Genomic DNA, 14,972 nt, shown 5'->3' with positions numbered 1-14,972 from the left:
ACTATTGTGCTGTAAGAAATGATGAGCAGGAGGAGTTCAGAGAAACCTGGAGGGTCTTGCGTGAGCTGATGATGAGTGAGATGAGCAGAACCAGAAGAACATTGTACACAGTATCAACACTGAGTGTTGATCTACTGTGGTGGACTATATTCTTCTCACCAATGCAATGGTACAGAAGGGTTCCAGGGAACTCATGATGGAGGAGGATCTCCAAATCCAGGAGAAAAAAAGAACTGTGGAGTATAGATGCTGAATGAACCATACTATTTCTTTTGGTTTTTGTGCTGTTGTTTTTCTATTTGAGGTTTTTTATCATTGCTCTGATTTTTCTCTTATAACATGACTAATGCAGAAATATTTTTAATGTTATTATGTGTATGTATATATAAAACCTATATCAGATTACCTGCTGTCTAGGGGAGGGGGAAGGGAGGGGAGGGAGGGAGAAAAATCTGAAATTGGAAAGCCTGTATAAACAAAAGTTGAGAACTATCTTTACATGTAACAGGAAAAAAATAAAATACTTTATTAAAAAAATGTATTGTAGATCCATTTAAAAGTGACAACTACATCTAGCTCCAAGTTGTGACGGATATTTCATGAACATCTAGAATTCACTGTTGTTTAAAGAAAAGGAGAAAGTTATACTGTCCTGGTGGTGATATAAAACAAGGCTTCAAATGTCATTTAAAAGATCTGACTAAAGTCAAATCCACCCTGTATAAATACCACATAAAACCACTCAATCCTCCTCTTCTACTTCGAAACTGTTGTTTTGTGATAGGAAAAGTTGGGATGTTGGCCCTTGCTCCTACAAAGTTCCCTTGAAGCCAGATATGCACGGGCTCCCTTTGAAACAGTCCAGGCCAGAAAGACTAGAGTCTAGCAGTTTTGTTTCCACCCCTTTCCTCATGAGAACATGGAGAAATAGCTAGAATGGAAAGGAAATGGAAGATGTATATCACTTTCCATAACAGAACAGCTTACAGGAATGAGCACCAAAAAGACAGACTTTGAATTTCGATTTTAGCCAAAACCTATTATAACTCTGTGGTCAAGAACAAGAACAACAGCCCTTTTGAATTTCCATTACAAAGTGGGATCTCTCACTTAACTGGTCCTCAATGTCTGCCAAGTCATGCACCTTTTTGGAAAGCCCATAAACATAGCACATTAATAAATGTTTTGAAAATCTACAGGCACTATTATTGATGTCAGCCATCATCATCATCATCATCATAATCATGATATAATTCTCCTAATCTCTTTTCTTTTTGTGGGGCAAAGAGGGTTAAGTGACTTGCCCAAGGCCACACAGCTGGTAAGTGTCAAGTGTCTGAGGCCCGATTTGAAATCAGGAACTCCTGAATCCAGGGCCAGTGCTTCACCCACTGCGCCACCTAGCTGCCCCTCTCCTAATCTTTTTTTTTTTTTTTTTTTGCTGGGCAATGAGGGTTAAGTGACTTGCCCAGGGTCACACAGCTAGTAAGTGTCAAGTGTCTGAGGCTGGATTTGAACTCAGGTACTCCTGAATCCAAGGCCAGTGCTTTATCCACTGCGCCACCTAGCTGCCCCAGTCTCCTAATCTTTTTTTAATGGAGGTCAGATAGAAAGGGTGCAAGGAGGCCTCATTTCTAAAATATATAGGGAACTAAATCAAATTTATAAGAATCCAAGTCATTCCCCAATTGAGAAATGGTCAAAGGATATGAACAGGCAGTTTTCTGATGAAGAAATCAAAGCCGTCTATTGCCATATAAAAAAATGCTCTATATCACTATTGATTAGAGAGATGTAAATTAAACAACTCTGAGGTACCACCCACACCTATCAGATTGGCTAATATGACAAAAAAGGAAAATAATCAATGTTGAGAAGCTGTGGAAAAATTGGAACACTAATGTATTGTTGGTGGAGCTGTGAAATGATCCAACCATTCTGGAGAGCAATTTGGAATTATGTCCAAAGGGCTATAAAGCTATGCATACCCTTTGACCCAGCAATAACACTTTTGATTTTTTTTTCCCAAAGAGATCATAAAAAATGGAAAAGGACCCACATGTACAAAAATATTTATAGCTGCTCTTTTTGTGGTGGCAAGGAATTGGAAATGGAGGGGATGTCCATCAATTGGGGAATAGCTGAACAAGTTGTGGTATATGAATATAATAGAATTCTATTGTGCTGTAAGAAACGATGAGCACAAGGAGTTCAGAGAAACCTGGAAGGACTTGCATGAACTGATGATGAGTGAGATGAGCAGAACCAGAAGAACATTATACATAGTATCATCAACATTATGTGTTGATCAACTGTGATAGACTAGATTCTTCTCACCAATGCAATGGTACAAGAAAGTTCCAAAGGACTCATGATGGAAAAGGCTCTCCAAATCCAGAAAAAAAGGAACTGTGGAATATGATGCTGATTGGACCGTACTATTTCTTTTGTTTTTGGTGCTGTTGGTTTTCTGTGTTGAGGTTTTTCCTTTTTGCTCTGATTCTTCTCTTTATAACATGACTAATGCAGAAATATGTTAAAAGTTATTATGTATACATAACCTGCATCAGATTACCTGCTGTCTAGGGGAGGGGGGGAAGGGAGGGGGGAGGGAGGGGAGGGAGGGAGAAAAAAATTGGAAATCTTATATAAACAAATGTTGAAAACTATTTCTACATGTAACTGGAAAATAATAAAATACTTTTATTTAAATAAAAAAGAAAGGGTGCATGTACAAATTGCTATTCTAGTATTTTCTTATATTTAATGAAATGCATTCTAATGTAGACATATGACAGCCACTTTTTATAACTGATTAAGAGTACTGAGATGTAGACTCACTGAAAGCATCATCAGGACAATTACAGTAGCAGAAAGGACAATAGGGATGACATTCCACCCCAATATGGTTTTAATTTCTTCTACTAGGTCTCTATGTTTTAAGAGTTTTTAATTCCACATACTTTAGAAATTGAATATTTTGTGTGGCAAACAACATAAATATATTATTCTTATATTTTTATGGCTCAGTGCTATGTTTGGCTATTAGAAATCTTACAGCTGTAATACACTTTATTTATTGAATTCTCAAAGATACTTCAGGGATTTGCCATCTGTCCATATATAAGATATAATGATCTTCTGGTATATAATTCTAGCCCATTTCATTGTATTTTTCTTGCTATCAATAACTGATCAGTTCTTGCAATCTGCACAAACTTTGCTGATCAATAATTTTAGGGTTCTTAAGATGAAACTTTTTAATCATAAAAAGTATTTTATTATTTTCCAGTTACATGTAGAGATAGTTTTCAACATTTGTTTTTTGTTTTTTTTTTGTTTTTTAGTGAGGCAATTGGGGTTTAAGTGACATGCCCAGGGTCACACAACTAGTAAGTGTTAAGTGTCTGAGGCCGGATTTGAACTCAGGTAGTCCTGAATCCAGGGCCGGTGCTCTATCCACTGCGCCACCTAGCTGCCCCAACATTTGTTTTCATAAGATTTCTGGTTCCAAATTTTTTCTCCCTCCCTCCCTTCCCTCCCCCCTCCCCAAGACAGCAAGCCATCTGATATAGGTTATATGTGTACAATCGCACTAAACATATTTCTGCACTAGTCATGTTGTGAAAGAAGATTGAACTTTCTATGAGTTCTAGTGGCAAGGACCTGATCCTAAATTAATCTCATAAAGTTCTTCGCTTCAGATAATAAATCCAAATGACATCGCTATTTGTTCACTTCCTTATCAACACATTGTTGTTCCACATGGATGTTTGCCCACAAAGTGTCTCTTGATTCCATTCTTGGATATTAGCCATTTCATAGGTTCCACCTGAAGACAAACCACTTTGGGTTACACTCAAGGAATACAGTAACATATACCTGTTGTCAGCCTTTATGACTTGTTGTGAAATGAAGTCTGTCTGTTGCAGAAGTATTTCGATTACACTTTTAGCTTGTTTAGTCTGTGCTCTGTGAACATCAATTGTCTTCCTCCTTTCTAAGGAAGCAACATTAATCTTGCTATAGCTGCCATGGGTGAGGAGCCCCACGTTTCCTTAATGTTTTACAAATATTTGTTTAGACACTTCTCGTGCCAAAGTCAACCATTTTCCAGTGCAAAAGTATGCAACAAGACTGGTGTTACATAGGCCCTTATAGTCACTCTATGTTCTTCCTGTTAAGATTTCACTTTGATTTGTCAGATGGTCTCTTAAAACGACACAGTCTCAGCTTTCTCTTTGTGTGCCTTGCCTGGAGAATACCAAGCTATTTGTCAATGACGCCTTCATCCACTGGTTCAATTTGACCTCTGGATTTGAACTCAAAGTCTTTCATCTCTATTTATCACTGGTACATATATTCATCATTTTATTATACCATTGAGCTCGAATGCCATTTTGATATCATTGGAGAAAGTTTCCATGAGATGAAAGGGCTGTTTAATATGCTTTTCAGTGGAGCCATATAACTTGATGTCATCCAGATAACTAACACTAACTCTAACACTCTCTCTCTCTCTCTGACTTGAAAGAGACTCAGTTCTGCTCAGGAATGGTGATAATAGGGTTAAAACTAAGCAGAACTACAGCAGGCTTAAACTGTTTCCCTGGAAGATGCCGTGTTTGATAACAATTATTCTTGACAATTGGCACATCAATAAAGAACGGTCTTCCATGAAGACATGAAATACTGAAGCATTCTCACTATGCTTATATCTATTTTATATATTTGCAATACTTGACTAAAGCCATGAGTACAGAATACAGAGGTGTGAATACTTTGGTGTTTTCAGGTGGCTTGTCTAATAATCAGTGAACCAATAATAAGGTGTTCTTTACATCCTTGGGACTTTTTGACATATCCCTTTGGCTCCTCATCCAATATATTATTTTCTTCTAAATGTCTATAGATTTCGTAAGCAATACAAGCTGTGTGTGCTTCCTATCAGGCAATTAGCCAATGTTTTTAGAGGGGTTACTGAGGTCCTCATGTTTCAGTAATAAACATGTGATGCCTTCTGATCTAAAAATAAAACAATGGAATCAAGCTTACATCGGAGAGGAAGTTGGTAAAGTGCTTTGCTAATAATTTGTGAACACACTGCGAAGCTTTGAGCCAATAATCATGGATCTTATCCAGACCTGCTACTCTCCAGTTTCAAGCCATTTCCTTTTGTGCATTCATTATATTGATGGCACAAAAGCTGTTTCACATCTGATCCAATTTGCCTTGTCACTCTGTTGAACTTCTATCACAGAGACAACCAGAAAAGTTTTCTATCCTCTTTTCTTAGGAGTTCTTTCTCCTCTCCTTTCTTGTACTCTTTGGTTCTTTGTATTGCCTTACCTATTTTGGTTTTCACTTTCAATTATTGACTAAGGGAACTAAGAATTTCTGATTCCAGATTCCATTCTACAGGTTCTTTTTGGTTGCTTTTTAATCAAGCAATATGATATTTAAGCATAGGGCTCACTTTTTTTTTAAAGTGAGGCAATTGGGGTTAAGCGACTTGCGCAGGGTCACACAGCTAGTAAGTGTCAAGTGTCTGATACCAGATTTGAACTCAGGTCCTCCTGTATCCAGGGCTGGTACTTTATCCACTGCGCCACCTAGCTGCCCTGGAACTCAAAAAATTTTTAATGAATATTTAAAACTTTTTACATTAAATTGGGAAAAAATAAAATATTATTTAAATTTTTTTCAAAAAGGAGTTTTCCTAGATCGCTTCATCTTTTCTCCTATGGTCTTATGGTAGTAATGGCATATGGTAGTATTGGCATATGCAGGTCATGAAATGTTTTATGCTCTGTGAATGACCTGTGGAACATATACTCATTTATGAAGGTTTATAACAGATATCTGTTTTTTAAATTACTGTTTTGCCATCAAATTGTGAAAAAGGCTTCTAAGGACTCGATTCTAAGTGTGCCCCTCTCTCTTCAAAATCATGCAAGACAGGCATTATTTCTGCCATCCATTTCAGTATTAAGTAGCATTTCTGATTTGTTCTGATTCATCCTGTCTTCTTCTTGTATCAAAACATGAAGAAGTGCTATTCATACATGACTTTCTTTTTATTTACTGTATTCCTGGCACTTGGCACAGTACCTGTCACGCAGCAGGCACTGAATAAATGTTTGGATTGGATTGGATTGGATTCACATTCACTCTGTTTTTATGTATGCTCAACTGAGTACTGGGATGGCCTTGGGTAGCTGCCCTATTTCTTAGATTCAGAAGAGTACTCATATCACATTGGCCAGGGTGCTCAACCCATCAGTGCCATTACCCAAACCCAAATGGACAGCATTTTAGGGTTCTGACCAGACGGTCACAGCCATCACTGAGGTCTCAAGGGGTACAAAGTTTCTCCTAGATAGATTATCGGAATTAGTACTCCCCTACTTAACAGTTTCTCCCTCTCCTTCCACTCACAAACAGGATGATGGGTTAGAGGTTGAGGGGGTGCGTGGTGTGCTAAGTTGTTGTTACTTAGATGATAGAGGGGACATGGTTTTTACCAGATGCACAAATGAATCTATGAGGCAATGATAGTTCTTTGCAATGGGTTTTTTGTAGCATCATATCACAGAATCACCACATTTTCAGGGGTAGAATCTACCTCAGAGTCCAGTTAGACCAACCTCAACCTGAAGGACACCATTCCCAGCATTCCCGACAAGTGATCACATATTTGGACTGGAAAGAGCTAGATGTGGTGATATGGGATTAATATGGGTCCTCTCCCTCAGTGCCCTGAAATGTACTATTTTATGTCTACTGAAGCCTTTGTTCTGAAATGGACAATAGCCAACACAGCCTTCCTGCTAAGTTGAAATATTCATGGTATAAAAAATTTGGCCCTATCTAAAGGGTCTCCCAGTAAAGGTCATTCTGGGGACAGAGACCATCTGTAAAGAAGGAGCCCAGGTGTCAGTATTTTCCCGGGCTGACAAAATAAGCTTCCCAAATTGCAGTCTCCTCTGTGCTCACTGTTTGCCTTTAGGCTATTAGGACTTCAGATCTAATTGATAATAAGTTAAGCACATTTAGGCCACAAAGGTAGCATTTAATTCATGGTTGCAGAAGCAAGGAGGAATGCAAGTCTGTCTCAGGAGCTACTCAAAGAACTGGACAGTTTTCGGTTTACAGAATCTCATTCGTAAAGATTAGGAGATTCTAAGTTTCATCATTAAATATTTAAAATATTCATTCATGCAACAAGCATTGATTAAGCAACCTACAATATACATAAAAACGACTATGTGTTCTATACTTCCAGACTCTGTAAGTAAGAAGAGCCAGGTCTCTTGTTCCTTTGGCAGTACTCAGAGTGCCTAGTCTAGTGCTGAGTCAACAGGAAGTGCTCAAGGATGCTTAAAAGGACATCCCTTAGGACCTAGACAGAATCTGAGAAGCCAAGAAGTCCAACATTTCACAGAGGACGAACCAGCTTATTTGTTAGAAGGAAGAGAAAATAAGTTGTAATTGAATGTAAATGTGGGGTTCCAGTGACTAGTTTATTCTCTTAAAAGTGACTGCCTTTGTTAGATTCAGAATATTTGAGTCATAACATACACGTGTGCTGAGCTGAACAAAAACAAAATTCAAAGCCTTTCTATTTTGGGGTGGACTTTATACTGCAAAATGTTTTCAAAATTCATTTAGACCTGATCCCACCAATGTTACAATTTTTACCCAAGTGAGATTTTGGCTTTTAATAAATACAGAAGATAATGAAACTCCATGGTTTGGAGAGCTAAAATGGTCAATCTACAGCTTTCCACTTTTGAGATGCTCTTTCCGATTTGCCCTTTTTCTGGAAGGGAATTAGCACCTCAATAGTTCCCTTTCAAAGAACCGAAGGAATCATCAGATTCGGCTTTAAATGGGCAAGACACACATTACAGACAGTAACAAAATACTGTCAAGAGCCAGAAGTCTTTCGGACCCAGCTGAGAGGGTAACAGACTGATTAAGAGGATACGGCACTTGATGTTAATAATATTGTACAAACGCTAAAATCGGAGAAACACAAGGAGGTGCCAGGGCCAGGGACCTTCAGCTGAAATCCAGAAAACACAAGCCCAAAACATAAGGATTCACAGGATAAATGGAAACAAAGGAAAAAAGAAAACCCATCCTTTCATTTGGGGACAGTTTTCATAAGTGACACAAAGTTGCTTCTGAAGTCCCCAAAGTCACATTGGCTCTTCCTTTTCCTAGTTTTGTAAAGGGCTTTCCCCTATGGCTTCTAGCATCTGAATTCTGCAACTAAACTTTGTTTAAATAACTTACCTTGATCTTATTTTTAAATAGTTTTTTCTTGACGTGTTTTTATTTTCAAAGCATAATCATTTCTGGATATACTTCTATTCCCCTCTCAGAACCAGTCAATGAGCTATCCTTTGTACCCTCACAGTCTCCCATATAACCAGGGAAAGAAGGGAGGTGAAATACCTGACCTCTTCTTGGGACTGGTCATTGCAATCACCCAGCACTCAGCTTCATCTTAGGGTTCTTTTATTATATCAAGCATTGCTCAAACACAAGGGATAAACAAATGCCAATAAATGTTGAGTGACTTTTTTATCTCAAATTCGGTCAATGCTGATAAGGGTTTACTAAACCAGGCAACTCTCAATTTCCTGTGCTAAGGGACTAAAATGAGATAGTAGCAATGAGTTTACAAATAATCTCAAAACCAACACCCTCAAAACCCATTTGAGTCCAAAGTTTCATTTTCTCCATCTCCAAGCATTTACCTAAGATACTGAAAACTGGAGAAATGAAATTACTTCACTCCCCTTCCTGACAAACGCAGGAAGTAATCAAGAGAACAGGAACCTTCTAATCAAAAGAATAGTATTCCTATGTAAGAACCACTAAGCGTGGAAATGGTAGACGGCCTTGGCTTTGGTACAGTGGCAACATTCTTCCTAAAATTCCAAATCTGTTGATAAGAGCTAAAGAATCATATGCGCCAATCTTTCCCAGCCTCCCTTCTTAGAATTATTTCCTGTTTCTCCTGTCTACAACTTGTCCTAATACACATTTGTTTGCTTGTTGTCTCCCCCATTAAACTGTGAGCTCTTGAGGGCAGGGAACATCTCCTATCTTTCTTTGTTTCCCTGGCACTTAGCTCAATGCCTGGCACATAACAGACACTTAATCAATGCTCGTTGACTGACTATCATAACTGAATGTTTGCTGATTTCTGTGCTGCCACAAGGGTTGTGTAGACTAGTTTATTAGCCCTGTATCTCAGTCCTTCAGTGGTTCTATAATCTCATCGATGTGGGACCCACAAGCCATCCCCACCCACCCATCCATCCTGTGTGATTCTTATTCACATTGCCCACCCCCCCAGGAGGTCTACCCAACACGCTGGGGCCATACTTGTTTTCTCCTGCTATCCTGAAGGTACTAGCTGAGCACAAAAGCTGATGAACAAAGCTTTATCTGCCAGATCTTATTTTTTTTATGTCCATTTGTTCTCACTATGACATCCTACTGCCTCTACCAAAGCCCATATCAGATGGCTCTTTGCGGCACAGAGGTCTCAAATGTTCTAGCAGAAATAAAAAGAAAGAGTTCTGACAGGGGCCTACAAAGCTGGAAAGGCTTAGAATCAAGAGCCAACAACCTCATTATAGGATAAGCCTAGTCCAGTGAAGTGAGGCTCTGACAGGGGTGCTGCTGGGGCCAGCTTGAACCAGCTCAAGCTGACTGTTACATTTCAGGTGAGCATTTACACTTCATAAATTGGAAAATGCTGCAAATCAGGGCTTTCATTCATTTTTTGTTTGATTGTTTAGACTTAAGAAAGTGTTAATAACATAAATTAAGCTTAAAAGTGTGCCCTGCCTTGTTGGAGAGACTGTTGTTAAACATTACCAGAACATTTCCTGGGCTCAGGGCCAGAGGGTAGGCCACCAGTTGATAGTTTTTTCAATCAGAGCAACTCAATGCAAACCATTCAAGGCCTGGAAGGAGTGCCTACAGTAATGAAGCCCCAGAATTTCCCTAACAAAAACTATGGCATGGCTTGCCTTGTGCTTTTTCAACAGAACAAAATCATAAATGGAGATGCTTAAACTAGAAAACAAAATCCCCCAAAGGACCTATCTACTTGAGTCACGGACCTACTGGATTACAAAAGAACACAAATAAAGCAACCAAACAGAGTTTATCCAACCTAGGTCAGATCCATCTATCCACCTCATTGGTCTGTACTGACAGTGGAACCAAGGGAAAGGCTTCTGTTTTCTCCTCGATGTTAACCTCAAAATTACTACACAAGCGCCAATGATATGCAAAATTTTCTAATGAGATGCTTATTACAGAGACATATGATTTGCATTAATTTAAATGATCTAAATTCTTGTTTACTTTCATTTCCAACTTTTGTAAATCTTTTCAACCAAAGACCACTGGGATAGCAAGTTCCATTATGTTTTTTCTCCCACACCACCTCTCTTCTGAACTTCCCTACCACTTCTGAAAGCGCCACCATCCTTCCATGTCCCAGATTTGTAATCTCAGTTATCATCTACTCCTCTCTCTCACTAACCCTTCATAGGCATTAAACACAAACTCTTGTCATTTCTACCTCCACGATATCTCTCATACACATCCCCTCCTCTCCTAGTTCATGCATTTACTGTCCCTCACCTGGACCATTGCAATAGCCTCCTATCTGGTCTTTTTGGCCCCAGTCACTTTCCTCTCATTCTGATCGATCCTCCACACAGCTTCCAAGAGTGATTTTGCTAAAGCAGAGAGCTGACACCATTAGTCCCTTACTCAGCAAACTTCCATGATCCAATAAAAAGTCCCTCATTTGGCAATTAGAACTTCACAACCTAGATCATATCAACTTCCTGGTTTTCTTATTCATTAGTGGAGTCCACAAATTCTACAATCTAGCCATACTGACTTACTTGTTTTTTTCTTGTACATGACATCTCTTGTCTCTGTGGAATATTCTTCCTCCTCACCTCTACTTCTTAGAATCCCTAACTTCCTTCAAGACTCAGCCCAAGTGCCACCTACTATGGGAGGTTTTTCCTGATTCCTCTGCCAGCTACTAGTGCCTTCCCCTATAAGTAGTACATGCCTTGCTATCAATATATGTACATGTTGTCCCCTCCATTAGATATAAGCTCCTTAGAGCAGGGACTGTTTATACATTGATCTTTTTATCTCCATTGTTTAGCACATTGTGGAGTGCAAAACAGGAACTGCAGAATGCTTGTGGATTGACTGATCCATAAATTCCCTATCAGCTATATAAGTAACAATTCCTTTTGTCAAAAAACATTTCTTTTTTCAGGAAAGGAACCGTACATATAAATATTAATAGTAGATCTTTTGGTGGTGACAAAGAACTGGAAACTAAGGAGGGTGCTCACTGACTGGGGAATGGCTGAACAACATTATGGTAGATGAATATGATGGAATATGAGATGACAAAGAGGATGATTTCAGAGAAAACTAAGATTTCTATGAACAGATATAGAATGAAGTGAGCAGAATCAGGAAAACACTTTACACAGTAAGAAGAAACACTATAAAGAAAAAAAATTTGGAAGACTTAAGAACTTTGATCAATGCAATGACCAACACATATTCCAAAGGAGTTATGATGAAACGTGTTGCCCACAACCTGACAGAGAGGTGACAGACTTAGGGTGCAGGTTGAAACCATATATTTTTTGGACAAGGCCAATGTGTGACATTGTTTTTGACTGTGCATATTTGTTACAAGGGATTTTTCCCTTTCTTTTTTCAATGAGAATGGAGAGGTAGTAGGAAGATTATCATCTCTATACAGATGAACTCAAATCTATCCACCTATTCCTAACTTCTCTCCTGACTTCCAGTTTCACATCTCCAACTGTCTACGAAGCACCTTAAAAGCTGTTCATAGGACATCTTAAACTCAAGATGCCCAAACTTGTACTTCTTATTGTCCATCCCCCCATCAAACCTCTTCTCTTCCTAACTTCCCAAATGTTGCTAAGGATTTCTCCATTGTCCCTGTCACCCGGGCTCACAACGTAGGTGTTATCCTCAGTTCTTCGTTCTCCCTCATTCTCTATATCCAGTCTGAGCCAGGTCCAAGTGATTCTACCACTGAAATATCTCTCTCCACTGACAGTGACACCACTCTAGCGCAAGCCCTAATCACCTTACACCTGGACTATTACAAAACCTTTACCCTTAGTCTGCCAGCCCTCAAGTTTCTCCCATTCCAGTCCATCCTCTGTCAGTTGCCATGACGTGATTTTTGCCTAAAGCAGCCGTACTGACCATGTCAACCCCTCCCCCAACTCAATAAATTTCCAGGGGCTCCATATTACCTGCAGGATCAATATAAAATCCTCTATTTGGATCTTTTTTTTTTTGGTAGGGCAATGAGGGGTTAAGTGACTTGCCCAGGGTCACAGAGCTAATAAGTGTCAAGTGTCTGAGGTCAAATTTGAATTCAGGTTCTCCTGAATCCAGGGCTGGTGCTTTATCCACTGTGCCACCTTAAAGCCTTTCATGACCTGCCTTATTTCCTACCTTTCCAGTTTTCTTACATCTACTCCCTTTCCATGAACTCTTCAACCCAGTAACACCCACCTCCTTGCTGTTCCTTAACAAGATTCTCCAGCTCCAGACTGCATTTTCACTGGTTGTTACCCATTCCTGGAATTATCTCTTCCATGATCTCTGCTCCTGGGACTTCCTTGTCTTCCTTCAAGTCCCAACTAAAATCTCACCTTTATACTAGAAGCCTTTCCTAATCTCCCTTAATGCTAGTGCCTTTCCTCTGATTTTATCTCTACTTTATCCAGTCCATATCTTGTTGAATGTTATCTCCCCCATTAGACTGGAGCTCCCTAGAGAGAAGGGACTATTTTTTCCCTTTCTCTGTATCCCCTGTACTTAGCACAATGCCTGGAACTGTAGGTGATCAATAATTGCTAACTGACCTGACTGAATATCAATTTTTTGTCCTTGAAAAACACAATTTTGTTTTTATCTAATAGCTTTTCTAACACACCTTTTAGTTTACCTGAAATTCAAAGTCGAAGGTTTAGCAGACTGCACATTTCTGCTTAATCTCTCTGTTAACACCTAATGCACAGTCAAGTCTAGATCCCAGCCCTTCTTATCACAAAGAAGTCATTGAAAAATGGAAACAAAAGGAGTTTCTACCAAATTCGTTTTATGACACAAATATGGTGGTGATACCAAAACCAAGTAAAGCGAAAACAGAGAAAGAAAATTATAGACCAATTTCCCTAATGAATATTGATGCTAAAATCCTAAATAAGATATTAACAAGGAGATTACAGCAAGTGATCACCAGGATAATACACTATGACCAGGTGGGATTTATACAGGAATGCAGGGGCTGGTTCAACATTAGGAAAACTATTACACATAATCAAACCACATCAATAAGAAAACCAACCAAAATCAATATGATTATCTCAATAGATGCAGAGGAAAGCTTTTGACAAAATACAACACCCATTCCTAATAAAAACACTGGAGAGTTTAGGAATAGGGGGAGCTTTCATTAAAATAATAAACAGTAATCCTACCTAAAGCCATCAGCAAGTATTATATGCAATGGAGAGATAAAATTAGAGGCCTTCCCAATAAGATAAGGGTGAAACAGGGATGTCCATTATCACCCCCTATTATTTAATCATTGTACTAGAAATGTTAGCTTTAGCAATCAGAGAAGAGAATGGAATTAAAGGAATTTAGAATAGGCAAGGAGGAAAGAAAACTATCACTCTTTGCAGATGATATGATGGTATACTTAAGGAATCCTCGAGAATCAACTCAAAATTACTTGAAACAACAACTTTAGCAAAGTAGCAGGATATAAAATAAATCCACATAAATCATCAGCATTTCTATGCATGACCAACAAAGTCCAGCAGCAAGAGATAGAAAGAGAAATTCCATTTAAGTAACAGTAGATAATATAAAATACTTGGGAGTCTACTTGCCAAGACCAAACCCCGGAACTCTATGAACACAACTACCAAACACTCTTCACACAAATCAAATCAGATCTAAATAATTGGAAAGATATCAATTGGCTCATGGATAGGCAGAGCTAATATAGTAAAAATGACAATACTGCCTAAATTAATTTACTTATTCAGTGCCATACCAATCAGACTACCTAAAAATTTTATTAGAGCTAGAAAAAATAATAACAAAATTCATCTGGAAAAACAAAAAATCAAGAATATCAGGGAAAATAATGAACAAAAAATTCACAGGAAGGAGGGTTAGCGGTACCAAACCTGGAGCTCTACTATAAAAGCGGCAGTCACTCAAAACTATCTGGTACTGGCTAAAAAAGAGAGTGGTAGGATCCATGGAATAGGCTAGGCTCAGGAAATGCAGTAGTAAATGACACTAGTAAGTAGTGTTTGATAAACCCAAAGACTCCAGCTTCTGGGATAGGAACTCAGTATTTGACAAAAAACTGCTGGGAAAACTGGTAGATAGTATGGCAGAAAATTAGGCATAGACCAACATCTACACCTTATACTAAAATAAGGCAAAATGGATACACGATTTAGGACATAAGAGGTGCATACCATAGGTAAATTAGGAGAGAAAGGAATAGTCTACCAATCAGATCTTTGGAAAAGAAAACAGTTTATGACCAAACAAGAGATAGAGTATATTATAAAATGCAAAATGGATAATTTTGATTACATTAAATTAAAAAAATTTTGTACAAACAGAAGCAATGCATCCAAAATTAGAAGGGAGGCATAAAGCTGGGAAACAATTTTTGAGGCCAGTACTTCTGATAAAGGCCTCATGTCTAAAATATATAGGGAACTAAATCAAATTTATAAGAACCCAAGTCATTCCCCAATTGAGAAATGGTCAAAGGATATGAACAGGCAGTTTTCTGATGAAGAAAACAAAAGCTATCT

At 38.5% G+C, this 14,972-nt stretch overlaps 1 protein-coding gene across 1 annotated transcript in view; it reads right to left on the bottom strand.

Annotated features, from left to right (window-relative positions):
* Window positions 1–14,972, bottom strand: part of DOCK11 (dedicator of cytokinesis 11) — a 193,657-nt gene that overhangs the window by 142,553 nt on the left and 36,132 nt on the right. The window lies entirely within an intron of this gene.

This window comes from Dromiciops gliroides, chromosome X (assembly GCF_019393635.1).
Source record: "Dromiciops gliroides isolate mDroGli1 chromosome X, mDroGli1.pri, whole genome shotgun sequence".
Taxonomy (NCBI): domain Eukaryota; kingdom Metazoa; phylum Chordata; class Mammalia; order Microbiotheria; family Microbiotheriidae; genus Dromiciops; species Dromiciops gliroides.
The sequence above is the reverse complement of the archived record's forward strand: the minus strand, read 5'-3'. Positions and strand labels throughout refer to the sequence as shown.